Source organism: Aethalodelphis obliquidens, unplaced genomic scaffold, assembly GCF_003676395.1.
Source record: "Aethalodelphis obliquidens isolate GAN/ISIS:26980383/991018 unplaced genomic scaffold, ASM367639v1 scaffold23, whole genome shotgun sequence".
In the NCBI taxonomy this organism is placed as follows: Eukaryota; Metazoa; Chordata; class Mammalia; order Artiodactyla; family Delphinidae; genus Aethalodelphis; species Aethalodelphis obliquidens.
In genome coordinates, this window is record NW_020837967.1 from 24,342,871 (window position 1) to 24,365,188 (window position 22,318).

Below are 22,318 nucleotides of genomic sequence, written 5' to 3' on the forward strand. Positions count from 1 at the left end.
CCTGAGGTTCCTCTCCTTGTTTGGGTACGCTTCCTGCCTGTCAATCTTTTGTTGGCCGCATTACTTCTTTCCTGCATCTAGTGAGACAGGAGGCTTTTGTTTTTGTTTTGTTTTGTTTGAAAATCTTGGGGTATCAAGAGAAAAAAATTGCTAAATAATAAGATGAGAAGAAAGGAATGTCTTCTGTCATACCATCTTACAGAGGCAAAAGTATTTTGTATTGAAGAACTTTTAATGCATTTGGTGTATACTTCTTAACCATTTCCATTCCATAAAAGGACAGATGACATATACGATGTGTGGGACGCTCCCATAGGAGTATCTAGAATCTCCTTAAAGAAGGATTCCAATTTTGGGGATTTTATAAGCATGTAAATAATGAAATTTACAATTTAAAGTTTTCTTAAAATTGTTGTTTTGCAAGGAAAATATACTGTCATTTGTTCAATATGCAGAAGTTTTAAAAAGTGCTTATTTTTCTATAACTGCTCCACAGAACAAAAACCTTATTTTTGTTAAAATTGTTATCTACAAACTCTAAAAATTTCTTATGTCATTTGATAATGATCGTTAAAACCTTGTATGATATATTAAGATAAAATGTACGAATAATATCCAAATCAGAAACTTCTCTAAGCTTTAATTACTTACGTGGATTTTTCCTGAATAATACGTTTATTTCTAACCAGCCCAGATATCAGGCGTTAAAGGCTAACATTCCCCAGCATCACTCTTTCCTATAAAAATACTGCAGTATTTTCAGTGAGAGTGTAAACAAACAATTGTTTCAGGTTTTATTTACACTGGAGCTGCCGGGCAAAATTCCCTGCTTCATCTAGCTATTTGTCGTGATTCCAAGTCAGTTTTTAAAAGTGATCCTTTCTCTCTTCAGTACTTCCTCCTTAGCGTCTATTTCCAAGGCCTGTTCTTCCCATTCTTTATTTTTCAAGACATATTTGCCTGAGCCACTTTTAAGCATCAAGTTTTTTTTTCTGCCTATAAGAGTAATAATATAAGAATCCAACAAGTCAGAAATAAATGTTTAGCATATTGCTGTCGGCTTCTCGAGCCTTCCTTTTTCCTTCCACTGAGCCATCTTTGAACCAGCACTCTTCATTTTTAAGAACACAGGAAAGAGCCTAAAAAGGGGCAGAGACCCGTGGGACGGGCGCAGGAAGGTGTCGTCACGCGAGGAGGAGGTGGCGGAAAGTTTACAAGAGCGAAGAAGCGAACATCCTTGTTTGCACAGATCATCGCCTGCTAAGCTTAATAGAGGAGAACGGTAGTCTGCAAGTCGTCTCACTGAGCCAAAGCGGGAAACCCAGTAGGAAGGGTAGAGGCTAAAAACTCAAGTAATAAGGCTAGAGGAGCCGCCGGGACAGGGTGGGGCCGCCGGGCGCCCGCCTAGCCTCGAGCGGGAGCCGGAAGGGCGGGCCCTAGGGGGCGGGGCCGAGCCGATGTGGGCGGGACCAAGAAGGAGCAGGTCCGGTTGGGGCGGGGCCTAACCAGAGTGGGCGGGGCCAAGCCAGGGCCTATCCAGTTGGGGCGGAGTCTCGAGGGGGCGAGGCAGGAGCAAAGGCCGGTGGGGGAGCTGACCCCGCCCGGCCGAGGGGCCCGTAGCACCTGGTGAAGAGCAAATGGCTGTTTCCTCATGTGGAGGACTTTTAAGGAACACGTGAGGGAGGGAAGGCAATGTCTGTGGAAAATCTACCTCACAACCCTGGCGTCCTGCTCCAGCCCCCGGGCGACAGCCCGCTTGCTGTGTTCCCAGGGTCTTTGCAGCCACGTGGGCCGTCTGCGCCTGCGCCCGCGCCCAGGGCTCCGCGGCGGGGCGGGGCCGCTGAGGAAGGGCGTGTCTCCCGCCGGCGCGCGGGGGGCGGGGCCGTGGGGGGGCGGGCGGCGGCGACCCGCGGCCTGACCTGCCCGGGCGCCGGGTCTCATGACGTCACCTCGCCGTGACGCGCACGCGGTAGGAAAACTGTAAGTTTCTGAGGATTCCTGCAGTTCCCCGGGCCTGCGGGGCTAGCCCGGCTGCTCGCACCCCCGGAGTCGGTGGTGGCCGTGGGTTCTGCTCCTGGGGCGGTCCGGGGAGCCGCTGAACGCGGTGACGGGACAGGTGCCCGCCCGGGCGGGGAGCGCGCCCTCCGCGGCGGGAGGGACGGGCGTGCGAGCAGGCGAGGCCGCGCCCTGGCAGCACCGCAGCGTCTCCCCTGGGGCCGATATCGAGGCCGGGGAGGGGGGAGTCCGGGGGGGAGAGGCCCCTTTCTTTCTTCCCCGATGGGGGCACTGGGTTCCCCTCTGCACATACTGAGTCAGGGGTGCAGGGTTCCTGCGGAGACACCCCGCCCCCCCCGCCCGGGCTTCCTCTGGGGTCCCGCGAGCGACCAGGTGGCTGAGGCGGAGCCACTTGCAGGGATGACCACTTGCTGCCTCAGTGCCCTTTTCGCGTACACTGGAGGCGAAGCGGCCTCCGGCCTCCCTCCGAGGCAGCCCCAGGGCCGGGCGCGTCGTGAGAGCACGCGAGGTGACACTAGCATGTGACCGCGCCAGGAGAAAGCGTACAAAGGCAGTGGGCTACTCTGCGAACGTGGGGACCCGCAGCCCTCTGACAGAGGTCTCTTGGGCCGGGGTCCTTGCCGCAGGTCTGCCTCCCGCCTTCCTCCGCCCGCTCTGATCCTGGACCGCCCTCGAGCCCGACGGCCGATCTGAACGTGGTGGACGGGGGCCAAGAAGTCGCTGGAAGCGTCACCGCAGCGCTCTCGGCGATTATGAGGCCCCGCCGTGCGGGTTTGCAGAGAGAACTCTGAGCGCCCCGGAAGAGTCGCGGGGTGCTGCCGTGTCCCCTTGGAACGCCCCGCCGTCGTAGCTGCCTGCCCGCCCGGGCTTGGTGCGCCGCCGACGCGTTAGTGCTGTGCCAGAATCGTTCTCAGATGCAGGGCAGGTGCTTGTCAGGAACTTCGAAGGGCGGAGGACCAGGCACCCACGGTGTATTTATTCAGGAGACTGAGAGATCACGTTTCCGTAGAGTCAGCTCCAGGGCCTAATACTCTTCCATCCTGGTTTGAAGGGCCTTAGACTGGGAACGCAGGGGTTCGAACCTTTGTTCTGCTCGTTACTAGCCTTTGCGTCCAAAGATGAGTCACCCAAACTTGGAACGTGAGCCTTCTCCCTGAAATGGGAGATGATGGTATGCGTAGTATCGCTCTCCTGAGGTTCAGCTGTGGTCATGAAGGTGAAAACGAGAGTACGGTGTCGTTACTAAGAAGTTCACGCCGGTTCCCTAACCTGGGGAAGAGGTGTGTTGTGCTCTCAGAGTCAGGTCCTGGGTCAGAAGCGGAACTAGAGCATCAAATGAGATGACATGTCCAACCTAGTGGAGCTCACGTTCCGGCGGGGCACTGGGCAGCAAAGAGCAAGGACGTGATGTTATTTCAGACGGCGGTAAGTGCGGTGAAGCAAAGGAAGACAAGGCCAAGAGTGGGAGAGCAGGGCAGGTCGTTTCAGAGGGGGTCTGTCTGGGGACACCTCTCAAAGGGGTTGGTAGTTGAATGGATTGACGGGAGAGGAAGAGCCTGAGGTAAGAGCATGTCAGGCAGGAATAATCATAGCAGTGAACCTTGCCTGGAGCTTACTGTGTGTGAGGCCCTCGTCTAAACGCCTAATGAAGTCTTTACAGCCTTCTGAGGTCTGTATTACTATCGCCATTTTTATCGATGGGGATAGGGCCCTTGTGGGCGTGGGGCAGTGAAGATGCCCCTCGAAGCGTGATGGAAAGCCACAGGGAGGCTTGCATCACGGGAAGAGCGTCTGACTTCAGTGCTCTTGGAGAGTTAGCCGGAGGGTCGTGGAGCGGGGAGGGTTGAGAGCGGGGAGGTGGGAGAGTCTTGCTGCCCCTGGGGAGAGACGGTGGGCGCCTGCACTAGGGAGGTACTGGCGAGGTGATGGTACGTGGGCAAAGTCGTGGAAAGCTTCTGAAGCCGGGAGTGCTGGTGTGGACTTGCTAGTTGGAGGGTGGGGAAAAGGAAGAAGTGATGACTTCTCAGGTTTTAGGCTGGAACAGCTGGATGGATAGTGGCGCTGTTTCCCGAGACGAGAGAAAGGGGTTTGGGAAGAAAACCGTGCATTCTGTTTTGGACGAGTTTTAGATGCCTGACATAGTAACAGCAGTATTGGCGCTAGGAATAACAGTAAGCACCGTGTAAGCGTGAACTGTGTGCCCGATGGGGTTTTAAACATGTTCACACATGTTAATTCATTTAATCCTTATATCACAGCTGTGTGTGCCAGGAGCCCTCAGGGCCCCCACTTTACGCGGGAGAAGACAGAGGCACAGAGAGGTTCAGAGTGGCCCGCCTGCTGGCACCCAGCTGGGCAGTGATGGAGCTGGGATTCAGACCCCAAGCCGTCTGACTTCCAAGCCCATGCAGTTTATCCCTGTAACGCCCTGCAAGTCGACACGTTGAGTAGGCCCTTGGGTGTATGGATGTGGAACTCAGGGCAATGGTCAGGGCTGAAGACACACGTTTGTGTTTCTTAAGAGAAAGCCCTCTTTGGTTCCTCATTAAGCCTTGATTGGCAAGGGGAGAAAGGAACACAGGCAGTTGGCGCTGTGCTAACTGGCCTTTCGTTACTTGATTCCGTTCAGGCAGCCAACATCCATCCAGGCTGAGGTTCGTATCTCTTCTACTTCTCTGTCTCTAGTCCCGAATCTGGTGCTTGCCATGGAGTAGATGTTAGGCATGACTTTATATGCAGGATATTGGCTGAGGTTTGGGGAGTTCAGAGATGAATAAAACATAGCTCTCTTTCTGGAGGAGCAGAGTGTGAGGAAGGACCCGTGGGGATAAAACTAGAGTGGACGGAGCGCACACTAATGAGCTCATCCTGGCCCTCTTGCCGCCCCCGCTCTGCCCCGCACGCTTGAGGGGTGGGGCGGGGCGGGGTCAGAGGAGCAAAAGAAGGCCTGAGCGGTCGCAGGATGGATTCGAGGTTCCCCAAGAGTCCTTTTCAAGAAAAGAATGACTCAGAGCCTTGCCTAGTTTACTATATTTGCATTAGTTTTATTTGGCAACCGTATAATTTTTCCCAAGTGAAATACAGTTTGATATTTGAATATCATGGTGGAGTGATGAGTTTTTCCAGTTCTGTTACATCAGTGTTGACAGGGCCAGCTGGTGAAATAAGGGAGTTGCCTTAAAATGTTGCAGCTTGCATAATAGAGGGCGATGGAGGGGTTGTGTGAAGTGTTTAGGCAGGTTTCCGCCCGGTTAAGTGAATCAGGCCAAAGTTCCACACATCGGAATGAGTTTGAGTTTCTCTGCGGATCATCCCGTTAACACTGAGCTGTATTTCTTGTCAGAGAAAGAGGATCTGGTGATATTTGTCATGAGTGGAATTGTGTGGAACAATGTGGAAACACAGGAACTTGAACCATACATACAAGAATAGGTATGTTATTTCTGTGGGTTTCTTTCAGGGCGTACTATAACCTCCATACATGTATCACAATTTTATTACTTCCTAATGTGAGTATTTCACATCTGAACCATTGCAGATTATATATTGATAAATTTATGCCATTGTAGATTTCATGATTAATTCAGAGCTTTTCCCCTACAACAGATAGCAGTTATATTTTGTTTAGCTTTTTTAGCTTTCAGTGGGAGAGTTGATCTGAATAACCGAGTCCCAGGGCTCTAAAACAGGAATCCTCCGCAAGTGTAGAAGTGGAGATGTGCTGTCTCATTTTGCAGTTCACAAAATCTTAAATCTGCTATCGTAGCGTCCCTAAATTTAATGGAGTTGAAGTGATTATCACTATTTTTTTTAACCACAATTGCAGTTAGCTTCCTCAAGAACATTAGATATGGTATAAAGTAGAATTGCGTCTTAAGTGGCCTGTTGATGACTCAGGCTTTGTCACTTTTTAAGTTCAGGCTCTGGGACAGCAGGTTGACGATTAATTGTGTCAGGTAGCTCCCGGCAGAGGGGCAGTGATGGTCAGCCGTCCTGTTTGAAGACAACAGAAGCCACTCTTTCTAACACTGACCAGGTGAAATATAGCATCCTAGATAACTTATCCGAATTGCGTTTAAAATTTATATTTACCTAGGCAAATTTAAAAAACTACCATGTTAAGAGTACCAGTGTAAGTACTGATATTATGGAAATTGTTTCTTGTAGAAAACCATGTGTCTAGCCCAGTGATGGAATGTAGTAGGCATTAAATGTAATGCTTAAAATTCTACTTCGTATGGTTTCTTTTATTTTTGCACATTACCTTCAACATATATATTATATGTTTACAGTAATAGCTGAATACTAATTTGGGTAATTTTACTTAATATTTTAAATGTTTAATTTTAATAATTTAAATAGCTATGGAACACTTAATTTTGATTAATTTCATATTTGGTTGCTTAGAAATTAAAACGTCAAGGCTTGATTTTTTTTTTTCTTTTTCAACGTAAACACTAACGAATAAGAATTAGTAAGTCTGGGTGGAGACTAAGCTTTAGTGACAGGCTAACCAAATTGTTAGCCCAAAAAAACTCCCAAGAAGAGAATTCTTAGAGAGGATGAGGCAAAAACAGCATGTTGATGGAAGAGATAATTGAACCATAACTCCCTACGGTACCTGTAATTCTTCTTACGACGTTACTGTCTTACAGACAGCATTCTTTTCTTGAGTTCTTATGTTGCAAAACTGTTAGTTTTTCAGACTGCATTGTAAGCCACCAGTCTATAGGGAGAGAGAGAGAGATGTAAGATAAATACGACTGGAAGGTAGTACTATGGCTTTAGCTCAGTGGATCGCAACTGGGGATGATCTTGTCCCCTCCCCAGCTCACCCTGGGGACATCTGGCAATGCCTGGAGACATCTTTAGGTGTCACAGCTGTGTGGGAGGGGTGCTGCTCTGCGCATCCAGTTGGTGGCGGCCAAGGATGCGCCTACATACCCTACAGTGCACAGAGCAACCCCGACATTGAAACATGATCTGGTTCAAGTGTCAACACTGCTGCTGTTGAGAAACCCTGCAATGTATAGCTTTCTTCTTTTCCTTTTTTTCCCTGATGCTTTAGAAATTGAAGGGGTAGTTTTAAGTGGCAGACACCCGACTCGAACAAAAGATTGTGTTGAACTGCTTTTAGTTCATTGGAGAGCTGAGCCAATTTGGTGCGTTCATTGCGTGGAAAAGAATTCTTGCAGCTAATGGCCGAGTGGTTGCCAACGGGTCTGGTGTGTCGGGTATGTTCTTAGGTGTGAAATGTTTTTCTTAGTAAAGTTAATTTAATTGGAGCATTATATAATCCTGGGTTGTAACAAGTTTGTTCGTATGAATCCTCTTCATTTTGGTGGGTGTGGAATTAATTATCTCCCAGTCAAAACTCCCAGGGTTTCTCTATATTTGAAAAATCCTTTTCACATTAATTGTCATAAATACCCCATGACATGTGTAGGGTATGCGTTACACCACTGTTTGACAGATGAGGAAACCGACTTAGATCAAATGACTTGTCATGTGTATTATAGCAAGTTAGTGACAAAAGTAAGTCTAGGACTCAGAGGTCTGATGCTTAGGACACTTTTAAAGTTACTGTCTATCATTATCTCTTTTAATCTTTCTGACAGTCCTGTGAAATAATTCCTATTTTATAGACGAGGAAACAGGTTCAGAGATATTAAGTAACTTATTCAAGGTCACCAAACTCATAATGTAGTTTTGACTGTTTCCTCTGAGCTATACTGCCTCTCCATGGATTCTTCTCTAGAAATAAATTCGACAGTTTCTGTATGAATTCACCAAATCTATGCCTAACCTAACTATGTAGGCCTCTTGGCACTGTAGGTGAGGGAAAATTCTCATCTACCCTCTCTGGGTCTCTAGCTGGGCCTGAGAATTAAACTGACATAAAACAGATTAACAGGAGAAAAACATACACATTTCATTAAACTTTTACATATGCATGGGAGCCTTCACAAGAGAATGAAGACCTGAAGAAGTGACCAGAGCAGGAAGCTTTTGCACATTTTAGACAAACGATAACTTTGTGAAGAGTTGACAAGACAAAGGGGTGTGGGCCAGGGGCAGTGAGTGGTGAGGAGGTAACAGCAAGACAAGGGTTTTACTGTAATAAGGTTGGTTTGTACAGATTTCTCAGCCCCCAGTTCCCCGCCTCTGCTGATAAGAATGTCTTCCTCCTGGTACAGAGAGAGTACCTTTCACATGGGATTTTTATCTCTTGCTTTCAGGAAGGACAAAGGAGACTCAGAGTGTCTTTCTTGTACCTGCTATTTCTTAAGTGCCTTTAATTCAAAATAACCAATATGCCAAAATGGCAGATCTTGCGGTGACATTCTGGTTTCCTTTAACACCTAGTCAAATGTTCATGTTAACTTGAATCAATTGGTAATTCAGTGTTCGTAATCCTGCTCTGACTGGACTCGAGTGGGAACCTCACGGAGCTTTGATAAACCGTAAGGTAACACCACTTGCCATTTAGAATTTATTTTTTGAGAACGCTAAGTCCACAAGCCGTCCAAAACGTGGCCCTCAGCCGTATCTGAGTGTACTTGGGTCAGGCAGCCCTCTCGCACGATTCACTTTGCCAGTCTGATAGAGGGATTTGTATTTGGGATAGGACTCCCATTCATTCTAGTTTTCTAATTAGAACCTATATTACTCTCTTCAGCCATCTTTTATGTCTAATTGAGACAGTTTTTCTTACTTTTTTCCATGCTGACCTAAACCTCAAGCTGAGTTGACTTTAGCAACAAACAAAATAACATAATGGTTGGGTTTTATTTGCCTTTCTGAAACCTTGAGAGTTCATCTTACTCTAAATGAGTACATACATCATTGTTGTGAGGTGGTAGGAGCTGGTGATGGTCGCTTTATTTTCTAGACTGAAAAATTTAAGAAGAGATGATCAGTTTACCCAAGTAAACCAATCTCAAAGATAGGATTTAGAATTTAGGTTTCCAGATCTTAAAAAACCAAGCCACACTGTCATTTCTATTAGGTCAGAAAGAGTATCTACTTGAATATTTGCTCAGTTACCATATTCTTTGAAGACTATTTGATGACACTCAATTCTTGATACAAGTTTCAGTAATTGGAAATTTTAGTGTTTCATATGGTACATCCATTGGCTGGGTTTGGACCATTGATAGTGTGAGGTGTGGGTCTGGGGTTGAGAGGAGAAGGAAAGGGACCCCTTTGTTAGTGCAGCTGTGTATTGGGCTAGAAGGATTATCCTTAGGCTTAAAAGGCAAAGACTCTCAACTTTCCATAAAATTGAATTATTATAACAAATATTTTTCTTAGCTTCATGAAGAAAAATGCTAATAACCAAGTAACCATAATATTTATCGTATTATTGAGGGAAGAGACCACCACTCCAGTGTAGCTAAATCAAAGCTGAATTTCATACTTGCTGAGCAAGGGAGAAGCATGCCTGCAGAATACGGTCCTCACAACAGGCAGAGATGTGCTTAGGTGGGATTTGGAGGAAGCATGGAGTTTCAGGATTTTTTTTTTTCAAAAGTGAGACAATTTAAGGATTGGTTGACTTTAAACTTGGAGTTTAGGGACTGGCCAGCTTTGAGGAGCGAAGGTACTGAAGGGGGGGGCAGTTCCTGATTGGCGTACTTTCTCAACTGCGTACTTAAGTGGAGATATTGAGTAGAGTTTAAGGATTGATTGATTGGGGCTTATTTAAAACCGGTTCTGTGTTTACTTGTTCCCAGCTTGGGACAAGAGCCAAGGAATAATCTTTTCCTTTCTTGAAGTTGAAGAACAGGTACTTTAAATTTTCCATGTTTATGTCAAACCTTTGTTAGCAGTGGTGCTAATATAACACTTTGATTTTGCTTTTCTTCTGAAACTTAAAAGAAAAAAAAAAAAGAGTGCAGTGAGTATCATTTGTTTCCTACCCAGTAGCCTCAGGATTCTATGATATTTGGGACCCAGGCTGTTTCAAGGATTATTTTTATATGTAGTTAAAAAGGTAATATGTGATTTATGGAAATACTTTAATGCCTTAGACATTACGGTGAAAGCTGTGTGACTTCTATGTTTACCTTTCTCTCTTGTGGGGGTGTGTTGTGTCAGATGCCTGCCACAGTTCGTCCTGATGGAAGCTGAATTATAGATCTAAAAGCTTGCTGGGTTTGCTGTTGTTAGAGGTACCTCCAGAAGTGATCTCCTTTTGAAAGCAAACTAGCAATTTTCCCTATACCAACATTTTAGAAGTGTTCACGATTATATTGCATGTCTTTTATATAAGGGAGGCTGAGTCACGTTAGTATCTGTAAATCAGTTTACCACAACTATTATATTAGAGTACCATTCATATAAAGTATTTTGGTTTAGTATTTATTTTGAAATATTTTTATGCTTCGGAATGAAATAAAGAGCTATTTATGACTGTTTCTCGGAACTGTGCCAAAATGTTGGTCTTTTTCTAAATTGATCTCTCATAGTAAGAGTTTCGTTTTAAAAATGTTTTCCTCTGGAGATGTTAAAATCAACTCAGAGGGCATTATTTATCCTAGAAGTTCAAGAAGGCAAAATGAGTTGTTGGTGTACTTTGTGTTTTGAATCGAAATTTTATTTAAAATAGCATACATGCTGTATTTACACGAAATAAGCTCATAATATTTAAAAAAGAATGGGTGCTGGGCTTCCCTGGTGGCGCAGTGGTTGAGAGTCCGCCTGCCGATGCAGGGGACGCGGGTTCGTGCCCCGGTCTGGGAAGATCCCACGTGCCGCAGAGCGGCTGGGCCCGTGAGCCATGGCCGCTGCGCCTGTGCGTCTGGAGCCTGTGCTCCGCAGCGGGAGAGGCCACAACAGTGAGAAGCCCGCGTACCGCAAAAAAAAAAAAAAAAAAAAAAAGAATGGGTGCTGTATACGTTGTGTTTACAGGCTTCTCCTATTCCCTTCCCTTTTTTAAAAAAAAATATTTAATTTATTTATTGTTTGGCTGCGTTGGGTCTTCGTTGCTGCGCGCGGGCTTTCTTTAGTTGCGGCGAGCGGAGCGGGGGCTGCTCTTTGTTGAGGTGCGCGGGCTCTAGGCACGCGAGCTCAGTAGTTGTGGCTCGCGGGCCTTAGGCACGCGGGCTCTGTAGTTGTGGCGCGCGGGCTACGTTGCTCCACGACATGTGGGATCTTCCTGGACCAGCGCTTGAACCCGTGTCCCCTGCGTTGGCAGGCGGATTACTTAACCACTGCGCCGCCAGGGAAGTCCCCCTATGTGTGCACCAGGGAAGTCCCCCTATTCCCTTCCTTAACCTACAGCTTTTGTGTCTTACCTCTGCCTTCCAGATGGATATCATCCAGTGCTAAAGCTATAGTTGTGATTTAGATAAAGCATTTTTACGTGAAAGCTCTTTGAAACCGTGAAGCCTGATTCTCGTTTTTATTTACAGTCCAAGTTTCTGACCTGCTATGAGAGTTAACCTTAAGAGGTTAATCTTCATCTAGTAGCAAAATTAATGTTATGATGTTCCTTATGAAAGAGCTGTTGATTACGAAATGATACTCAAGCATATTCAATCCTCACCATTTCATTTTTACAAATTTATTCTAAATAGGTACTTAAGTTTTCTAGGAAAAAGTCTATGATGCCTGGCCATGGTTACTGGGATTATTCCTATACTACCTACTGTCTGAAATTATGATTTGAAGTGTGGTTTTTCTCTGTGCACGTGCAGTGAATAGTTGGGCTTGTATTGCCTAGTGGTGTGATGAGAAAAGAATCTTAGGCTAGGTGATCTTTTGTAATAAAATGGAAAAATACAGGGTTATATGCACTTCAATAAAAGCCTTGTTTTCTGGACTTCGCTAATATAAAAGATATAAAATGGTATCACGTAGGTTTAATTTGCGTTTCTTTGATTACTAGTGAGACTCAGCTTCTCTTCATTCACTTGTTAGCCACATGGATTTCACCTGTGCTTGCCAGAGTTAGAAAGTAAATACAGGACATTATAAAATTTGAATTTCAAATAAACAACAAATAATTTTTTTAGTATAAGTGTATACTGTGTAGTAGTCAGGCCATGCTTATACTGAATTGTTTTCATTATGTATCTTTAATGCAGACTTAGTGGGGCATCCTACATTTTATCTGACCACTTGGATTTTATTTTCGGTGAATTGTCTCCCGCTGTCTCTTAGCCACTTTTCAATTGCACTTCCTGTCTTTTTATTGTTATTTTTCAAGAGTCCTTGGCATACAATGGCTATTAAATCCCTTGGTTCTTTTTAGATGTTGCGAATAGGTAGTCCCAGTCTTTTGCCTGTCTGTTAACTTTGTCTAGAACGTCCTTTGTTGAATAACAAGTCCTTAATTTTGAGGGCCTTGTTGTTATTACTTGTTAAATTCCATCAAAATTTCCCCATGGCCAGGTAGAGCTGCACTTAAAAACACAGTCTCAGCTCCCTTACAGCAACAAAGGTTGATTTCTTCCTCATGACATGTCCGTGGCTCTGTTCCACATCGTCTGTTCCACTAAGCCAAAGGAATAGGCTTTTTGGAGACATTGCTGTTCTGTGGCAGAAGGAAAAGGATGTGGCAGAATCAGGTGCTTGGACGTGGCATGTGTGACTTCTGTTCATATTTTATTGGCCAAAGCAAATTAAATGGTGGAGCCTGAAATCAGTCAGACGGGAAGAACCGTCTCAGGTCACGTGGCCTGCCTGACGTCACTGGGGTGTGGTGGTTTAATCCTCCTGTCATGAGTCAGATGACCTCAAGGTAGCTCACCTTGAATTGAGGGAAAGATGGGTCTGCCACAGAAGCCAGCAAGTGAAGGAGGAGAAAAGACAAACTTAGTATCTATGACGGGACTGTCTTTAGTTGTGGTTGCTTTCATGTGGTACTGACTGAAGGCAAACAGACCTGTTGAATTTTTGAGAGGTTTACATTGGCAAAGATGCCACAAGTTTGGCTTGTAAAAGCCTGTGGTGGGTGTGACATTGACACCTAAAGCAACCCTTGACCCCCAAATTGGCACCAGCTGTTTGCCACGTCTTTGGAGCACATAGTTTTCCGTATCCACTTCACATATGGCTAGAAAGGATGATGGAAATTAAAAAAAAAAGAATTTTCCAGAGGCAAAGCCAGGCTCCAGCAGACAAACTGATAAAGGAGATCCCTCCCCTTCCCCCCACAGGACAGGACTGAGTTTAACCAAGGGTCTGGCTTCCTTGGCGGAGGGGGGATTCTTCACCTTTCTTTTCCAGCTGTATCTCATCATTGGTAAGAATGTGTATTTGCCATTCTTTTCTTTTCAGAATGGGAGACTTAACTGCATTCATCTTATTTTCGTTTCGTTGTATTTTGGTTGCTATGGTGGTGGTGGAGAGCAAAAGGTTCCTGGTCTGTTAGTTTGTAGGTCACTGGGCTGGGATGGAGCCACGTCGGTATCTGTTGCAGAGATTGTGCGTTGCCCAGAGATCGTAGACTCGGAGTGGAATCCAGTGATTGGATGGGCGCCCCTTTAGGAAGGAGACGACTCTTCCAGAGTCGGGAGAAGGATACCCTCTCACCTCTGACATTTAGCTCGGCCTACAGAGAAATTGTATTTCTTAGGCTCCTTGTAGGCGGATGAGGCCACGTGTCTAAGTTTTGGCCAGTGGGTGGGAGTGGAAACGATGAGTGCACCTTCTAAACCACATTTGTATTCAGATCTGCTGTTAGTCCTGTTCTTTTCCCCCACCCACAAGAGCAAGGTGTTGTGAGCCAGCTTCTGTCCTGCAGACCAGGGCAGTGTCCACAGGGGGTGGTGGGACAAGACAGAAGGAACCTCAGTCCCTGGACCTTCCTGAGCCCACCTGTCTGCGCCCGAACTGTTACATGGGAGAGAAACACGCTCCTCTTTCGTTTGAGCCACTGTGTTCTCGGTTTTGTCATAGCAGGTTGGCCTATATCCTGGTTAGTACAGATGGCAGTGAGGTTAGCAGGAAACAAACAGGGAAAGTTAGATTTGAAATTGTTCTTAGGGATTTTTTTGTTCAGTTGAAGTTTTTCACTTATATAGTCTTTCTGTGGAAATTTATTTTTCAAACTGCTTAGCCAAGAGTTTGGAAATAAGCTCTTTTACTGGCACCTCACTCTGACGACGATTATGATATATTCCTTTTTATTTCATACGTGTATGTTTTACATGTTGATATAAAATTTTGTAGCCTGATATTTTCATGTGATACCCATTTTCTCTGCTGCTTTAGAGTTCTTGTACTTGCACAGTTATTGTTACATAACATTCAGCTTTACCATGCTTTAATTAAAGTGCAGTTACCATTGGCTGCTGTGGACTGAATTGTGTCCCCCCAGATTCACGTTGAAGCCTTAACCCGCCATGTCACCGTGTTGGAGATCGGGCTTTTAAGGAGGCGATTAAGGTTAAATGCGATTATGAGGGTGGATCCCGACCCTACTGGTGTCCTCACAAGAAGGGGAAGAGACACCAGAGAGCTTTCTCTGCCATGTGAGAACACGGTGAGAAGCAGGCTTTCTGGATCCCAGGAAGAGCACTCTCACCAGGACCCAACCGTGCTGGGCTGCCAGCCTCCAGAACTGTGAGGAAATGAAGTAATGCTCTTGAAGCCACCTAGTCATGGTACTTTGTTACAGCAGCCCACGCTGACTAAGCCCAAGCCCGGGCTTGTAACTGCTATACCACGTAGAGAGGCTTTTCTCAGATCACACAGTAGATAGCAAAGCAGACTGCCAAGAAGGGTCCAAAAAAGTCAAGCACCAAGAAAGAATAATGCCACTGAAGCCAGGAGACAAGCACTTTAATAATGCCACTGAAGCCAAGAGACAAGCACTAATGTCACTGAAGCCAGGAGACAAGATGTCGATGTTCAATTGACAGGTTTAATAAATTCGTAGTGGATTTTCAGCTCAGAAGTCACATGTGTTTTGGAGAGAGCAGTTTTGTGTTTGCAGGCAAAATCCAGATCTCAGGGGGTCGAGCAGTGAATTGGGAGTGGGGAAGCAGAACCGTGAAAATAGTGAGTTCAAGCTGTCTTACGAGACACTTGGCTGCGAAGAGAAAAGGGAAAAGAGGACAAAGGCAAGAGAGAGACATAATGTCTGGGGCAGTTGTATTAGTTTTGTTTGTTCATTTGTTTTGTGATGGGAGAATTTGAGCCTTTGCGTGCAGTGGGGCAGAAGCCTGATGAGAAGGGGAAGGGGAAGATGGGGAAGGGGCAGGTGGACCCGTGACAGGGTAGATCCCCGAGGAGGTGGGCTGCCTCGCGTGCCTTCCAGAGCTCTGGCTGGGGTTCACTTCGGGCAGGAAGAAGGACATCCGCCCTCCGCGCTGCCAGGAAGGAGGTGAGAGCGGGCGTGTGGTCGGTGATCGGAGGGACGGAGGAAACGGAGGGAGTCTGACCTAATGACCTCTCTTGTTCCTGTGGAGGTGATGTCGCTTACGGAGTGGGGGGGAGGGGAGGAAGCGTGAAGAAAGTGATGGAAGCCTGGAATTGTTTCTGTCGGCTGTGAGAGAGGGACTGGATTGAGAGCCCTAAAAAAGATGGATGGGCTCCTGGTGGGGGACCGTGTGTTTGCAGAGTCCCCCGTCGGCACGGCTGGGGCTTTTTATAGCAGCGACCTCTGGGTGGCTGCGGTGTGCGAGTGAAGAAGTAGATCCTTAGGCTGGTTGAGGGGAAGGACAGGCCGGCGAGAAAGTTGAGAGTTTAGGCAAAGGAGTGATTGCAAACCTGGGTGATCAGATCCTAGGTCACAGTGGACAAGAAGTAAAGCTGAGCGCGTGGTTGATGGATCAGGTACGAAAGGAGAGGGGTTTGGGGAAAAGCTGGAGGCCTAAACGCGTTTCAGATCACGCAGGACTGATTCATTCACTCATTCCATAAATGGTGAACATCTGTCCTCCAGGCACTGTTCTCAGTGGTCTGGCTCCCAAGACCAAAACAGTGATCAAAACAAAGTCCCCGCCCTGGTAGAGCTTCCTCCTAAGCGGGGAGGCAGATGGCAAACAGGGATAATTTCAGACAGTAAGAAAATGTTAAAGAGAAAAATGAAGAAAGGTCAGGGGTCAGAGAGCGATAGCGTGAACAGGAAGAGGCGACCTCGGAGCAGACTCGAGCGTCATCAGGACACAGCAGTGCACGTGGGTCCGGACGCAGCCCGGGCAGAGCCCCGGCCAGGGCTCAGAGCACGAGTGAGGGGAGAGAGGTGTGGTGTGTCCAGGCTGCCCTGAGGAATTAGGGTTGGGTTCAGGTGTCGTGGGAAAGACACCCACCAGTCAGAGGAGTGACGGTCTACTTTCTGACGGTTCACGTTGGCTGCTCTGTGGGAGGCTGGTTGGCAACGGAGGCCAGGGATCTGGGGAGCAAGAAGGAGAGACTGGGGCCAGCAAGCGGCATTTTGGAGTTGAAGGTTTGAGCAGTTGAGTGGTGCTGGGTGAAGGAGCCCAGGCTGTTCCTTTAAGCAGACGCACCCACTCCACAATAGGCATTCTTTTCAGTGGATAAAGGCCTGACCCTGACCCCTGGCTTATTCCACACCCTTTCCTGTTTTTGACTCTGCTCCCCACCAGCTTCATTATCCATTCTCCCCTTTCTTCCTCACCTCGTCTTTCAGATCTGATGCACATTGTTGTCTGCCTGGCCAAGACTTCCTCTAGTCTTAAGGTTTTCAGACCTTTTCGTTGCAGTCTAATTTCAGTCTTCAGAAAGTGTCCGTGGAGGCCCAGTACATAAGACAGGTGAAGTGCAGTGCTCTGCCTACTTACAGCTCTTCTCTGATCCTCCCGGAGCAACCCCGAGATGCCTCCAGAAAACGCCTAGCCTCCCAGGTCACAGTGTGGAAAAGGCCCGCCTTGAACTGGGGTGCTGCTGCTTGCAGCCGGCGTCCCTGGGGTCACCTCAGGTCATGCTCCCCCAGCTGAGCTGTGCCTCGTAAATCCTTAGGCACCTCTAGCGAAGGGAGTGTGGGAACCTCCAGTTACAAAGTGGCGTGCTGAGGGCACTCAAAACTAGGAGGCGGGCATGTCTTCCCCAGCGTTAGCTTTACTTGCTGGCTGTCATTTAATTTACTAAATTTGCATGGTAAAGATGGATGAGCAATGAGTTACTGATAAGCCATGAGTTCTGTCTTTCCTTCTCAACAGATTCGTATATTGACCCTCATTAAGAATGGTAAATTTTTTTTAAAACAAAAGAACATAGATGTATTATAGTTTAGAATATAACATTGGTGGGAACTCTTTAAGAGAACAAACACCAGTCTAAGAAATTTTAAGTTTGCCTGGGCCCGTTAGGGCTGGGCCTTCAGTCTTCTGAGGATTATTTGGTCCCTCTGCTCTGTACTAGGAATGCTTTGATAGACAAGGTTGGAACTGCCTTTGTAAGTTAGTGAATTTTTGTTCTGTATTTTTGTTTTTATGTTTAATGGAGCTAGTATAACTTTTTTTTGCTCAGCATGGAGTAGAAACTGGCCAGGATAGAGACTCAGGACCTTCAGGTTTTTCTGATTAAAGGTAAAACTGTGAGTATTTTCCTCTTCTAGTCAAGTTTCATTTTGACAAATGTCATTAAACTAAGCACTGCTGCATTATAAAAAGGATTTACAAGAAGCAAGGGATGGCCTATTAAGGCCAATACTCAAAAACAAGGTCGTCCTAGGCCACAAAATAAGTTTGGCACTTTGGATTTTTTGAAAAACAGGATATCGCCTACATTAAAATCTGTGGTGTTTCATCTGAGTTGAGGGTGGATCTTTAAGCATTAAGATGAAAAATTTCTTTCTTTGGATTGTTTGCTGTTGAGAAATTTTTTTAGGGCTAGGGACTTTGCATAATACTGCCAAGTTATCAGACTAATGAGGGTAAGGATTTGGTTATGTTCAGGAATGCATCCTGAGCTAGGAGTCAAACAGTGCCTGCGACGTAACACTTCATAACTATTTTTTCCAGTGAATGAAGGGACCATCTTTTATATAACTTGGAAATAACATTGTCTGATTATAGATACAAGATAGCATCAGGGTTGAACTGGGGGAGACTTCGTGGAAGTTCTGCTGCAGTGTCATCAATATACATTGATAACAATGTATATTCGTAACAATGAATGAATATCAATATTCATTCATCTTTAAATGAATAAAACCAGGAGCACAGCTGTAAGCTTACTTTTGAGTCAACCAGTTGTCAAGTCTGTTTAATGACATGCCAATTCTATCTGTAAAATGGGGATACCAACACGGCATCTGTTTATTTAGTGCAAGTAGCTGCACTAAGATGAGATGAGATACACAGAGTGGGAGAAAATACATAAAAATTATGTATCTGATAATGTACCTGTATCTAGAATTTATACAGAACTCTTACAGCTCAGTAGTAAAAAGGACAAATGACTCAATTAAAAAATGGGCAAATGATCTGTATAGACATTTCTCCAAAGAAGATTTACAAATGCCTGGTAAGCACATGCAACGATGCTTAGCAGCATTCAGCATAGGGGTGGGCAAGTCGGAACCACAGAAGGTAGCGTGCATAGCCACTACCCGGCTGTAACAGCATTCGGCATAGGGGTGTGCAAATCGGAACCACAGAAGGAAGCGTGCATAGCCACTACCCGGCTGCAATCAAAGATGGGTAATGACAGGTGTTAGCCAGGATCTGGGGAAGCTGGAACCTTTATACATCGCTGCTGGGAACGTATAAGGGGGCAGCCACTTTGGAAAACAGCTTGGCAGTTCTTTAAAAGGTTAAAAACGTCAAGTTACCATGGGTTACCTAGCAATTCCATTCTTAGGTATATACCCCAAAGAAATTAAAACGTACATTCACACAAACACTTGTACGTGAATGTTTATCGCAGCGTTATTCCTAATAGTTAAAAAGTAGAGACAGCCCAGATGTCCATCAAATGATGACTAGATAAACAAAATGTAGAATATCCACACGGTGGAATATTATTCAGCAAGGAAAAAGGAACGAAGTGCTGACATGCTGCAACATGGATGGATCTCAAAACGTTATAATACACTGTATGATTCCATTTATATGAAATGTCCAGAATGGGCCATTCCACAGGGACAGGAGTAGATGAGTAGGCTGGGGGCATTGGAGGCGGGGGGATGGGGAGTGACTCCTGATGGGCAGGGAGCTTCTGTTCAGGATGATGCAAACAGTCTGAAATGGCTTGTGCTGATGGTTGCACAACTCTGTGAATATACTAAAAGCAATGAATAGTGTACTTTAAAAGGGTGAGTTGTATAGCAGGTGAATTATATCTCAGTAAAGCTATTAAAAAAAGAATATGTGAGGTAATATGTAGGGACATACTTTGAACTATGTGAGAAGATCCTAGTAATATTGTAGTTTGACTGTACGGCTTTTAAATAGTAGCAGGATGACTTAGGTATGTTTCCTTGCTTGCAGGCCTGTGATTTTATGCCATGACGCAACTTTATAAGGCTGTAACTCAGCAGTATAAAATATTGAAAATGTTGAAACATAAAATGAAAACTGCTTGGCTTACTATTTTTATTTAATAGGATTTTCTGAATCAGTTAATTAGCACCAAGTAGAATGTGTCATTAAGGAGTTAGATTTTAGAATCATAAAATTTTAGAGCTGGAAGAAACTTTAGAAGTCATCTATTTGAGGTTCCCTCATATTATTTTGTAAGTGAGAAAACGGAGTCCTGCAGAGGTTAAATATGATATCTTAGGTCACAAAGTTGAGTAAACTCTGGAACTGAGTCAGTGTTCTTTGGGTTGATTACTATTGGTTTTAGTGCTGTTAATAGTATTAGCACTGACAGTATCAATAGCAGCTATTTAAATGCTTCCTATGTACCTGGCATTCTGTTAGGTACTTTATGTGTGTTATCTTGGCTCATCTGCACAGCAGTCTATGGGTGATTCGTTTCACCTGTGTATGAGTTTCCTGTTGCTGCTGTTACAAATTAACAAAAACTTCATGCCTTGAAATAGCACAAATTTATTACCTCACAGTTCTGGAGGTCAGAAGCCCAAAATGGGTCTTACTGAGAGCTGGTAGGGCTGCATTCCTTTCTGGAAGCTTCAGTAGAGATGCGTTTTCTTGTCTGTTCCATCTTCTATAGGCTGCCCACACTTCCTTTGCTCGTGGCCTCCTTCCACTGTCCGCAGTGGCAGATTGAGTCTTTCAGATGCTGTTTCTCTGGTTCTGATTCTTCATCCCTCTTCTCCCATTAAGGACCCATCTCAGTAATCCAGTATACTCTCGTTTTCTTTTTTTTGCGGTACGCGGGCCTCTCACTGCTGTGGCCTCTCCCGTTGCGGAGCACAGGCTCCGGACGTGCAGGCTCAGCGGCCATGGCTCACGGGCCCAGCCGCTCCGCGGCATGTGGGATCTTCCCGGACCGGGGCACGAACCCGCGTCCCCTGCATCGGCAGGCGGACTCTCAACCACTGCGCCACCAGGGAATCCCCAGGATACTCTCATTTTAAGGTCAGTTGATTGGCACTTGCAATCATAATTCCCCCTTGTCATGTAACCTACCATATTCACGGATTTCAGGGATTTGCATGTGGATATCCTTGGGGGAGGGGTCATTATTTTGTCTCCTGCAATCTGTTAATGAGAGAGATTGAGGTCCAGAGAGGTTAGCTAAGTTGTCCAGGGTCGCAACGTTAGTAAATGAAAGAGCTCATAGTGTAACCCAGGTCTGTTGCTATCTTTCGCAATGATGCGATCTTTTCTACAAATGCCATTTGATTCTTGTCTGAAAGAGAGAGTAGGATGGTTGGCAGTATTCAGATGGTAAATAGCTATTTCTTCTTAAAGTAAAATCACATTTACTTTAATAATATCAAGAAATAGGCTATGGGCTTCCCTGGTGGCGCAGTGGTTGGGGGTCCGCCTGCTGATGCAGGGGACACGGGTTCGTCCCCCGGTTGGGGAAGATCCCACATGCCGCGGAGCGGCTGGGCCCGTGAGCCATGGCCGCTGAGCCTGCGCGTCCGGAGCCTGTGCTCCGCAACGGGAGAGGCCACAGCAGTGAGAGGCCCGCGTACCGAAAAAAAAAAAAAAAAATAGGCTATATTACTGTGAAGTAATTAAAAGCATGGTAGAGAATTACATTTATTGATGTGGGAAAGTGTTTATGACTCCTTGAGACTTTCAGTTCGTTCCTCCCCCCCCATTTCTCTCTATTCATGAGTTCCCCGTGGTCATCAGTTCCTTCCTCATCCAGGCTTCTGCCCCAGTTCCAGTTACTTGCCTGCAGACTCCCCCACCCCTTTGCACCCCTTTGATCTCCTGCCTGGCGAACACTCAGGGCTGGACGAGCCCAACTACCTGCGTGTTGGTTTCACGTTAATGGTACGTACACTCTGCAGCCTCAGAATTGCCGGTAGCCTCCCCAGGTGCCTTTTATCTCACTCCCCACAGCATCCCGCCTCCGGGCTTTCAGACCTCTCACCCCTCCCGTGTTACCTGGCGTCTCAGCAGTCCTCCGCGCAGTTGACCGCAGTTGCCCATTGCTTCATTGCGGGAACCCTCTGCTCTTGGCCTTTGTCACCCCACCCTTTCCTGGCTGCTCCTTTTCAGTCTTCTGTGTCGGCCCCTCCGCTTCTGCCTGACTGCTCGGTGAGGAGCCCTCAAGGTCTAGTCCTCTTTTTCTCCCCTCGCCCTTTTGATTTTAACTATGATCTATTTGAGTCAGTCTCCCGTGTTCATGTCTCTCGCCCACGCTCTCTCAGCCTCGGCACTAGTGACGTTTGGGGCTGGATGACAGTTTGCTGCAGGGCTGTCTTGTGCATTGCAGGATGGTCAGCAGCATCTCTGGCCTCTACCCACTAGATGCCAGTAGAACCCCTCTGTCCCCGGTGTGACAACCGCAAGTGTCACCACTCATTGCTGAGTATCTCCTGGGGGGCAAAATCACCCCCAGTGGAGACCCACTTACCAAGCCTGAAGCTCCCTTCTGAGGCTCTAAGGATAACGCCTTTTGGCAGCTCCGTCTGCCTGTCTCCTAACAAATTTAACAGAACCAAAGTGGACTCTTGCTCTTTCTCCCGACTCACTGCCCTCCAGCTTTCCTCATTTCACATCATGCGTGACCTTGCAGGGCACTGGAGGTACTTCGGCTTTTATTCTGAGTGAACTAGGGAGCTGTCAGAGAGTTTGGGGCTAAGAAATGATAGGCTCTCATTTAGGTCAGGTCTTTGTTGAGAACATACTGTAAGTTGGAGGGTTGAAGCAGGAAGACTAGTTAAGAATACTGCGGTGATCCAGGTGAAAAGGTAGGAGGAGCTTGTACCAGGGTGGTGGTAGAGGAGGTGGTA

At 46.2% G+C, this 22,318-nt stretch overlaps 1 protein-coding gene across 41 annotated transcripts in view; it reads left to right on the top strand.

Annotated features, from left to right (window-relative positions):
• The first annotated feature begins 1,218 nt into the window (after window positions 1-1,218).
• ZNF438 (zinc finger protein 438) overlaps window positions 1,219-22,318 on the top strand; it is a 275,885-nt gene continuing 254,785 nt past the window's right edge. For 5 of the 41 annotated variants that reach the window (XR_003436079.1, XR_003436069.1, XR_003436082.1 and 2 more), the window contains exon 1: window positions 2,269-5,448. The gene's annotated coding sequence lies outside the window, so the exon portion shown is untranslated. Of the gene's footprint in view, window positions 1,283-1,902; window positions 1,981-2,257; window positions 5,449-5,908; window positions 6,053-21,065; window positions 21,354-22,318 lie in introns of those variants that run through there. The other 36 variants (XR_003436074.1, XR_003436073.1, XR_003436087.1 and 33 more) reach the window with 19 other exon arrangements.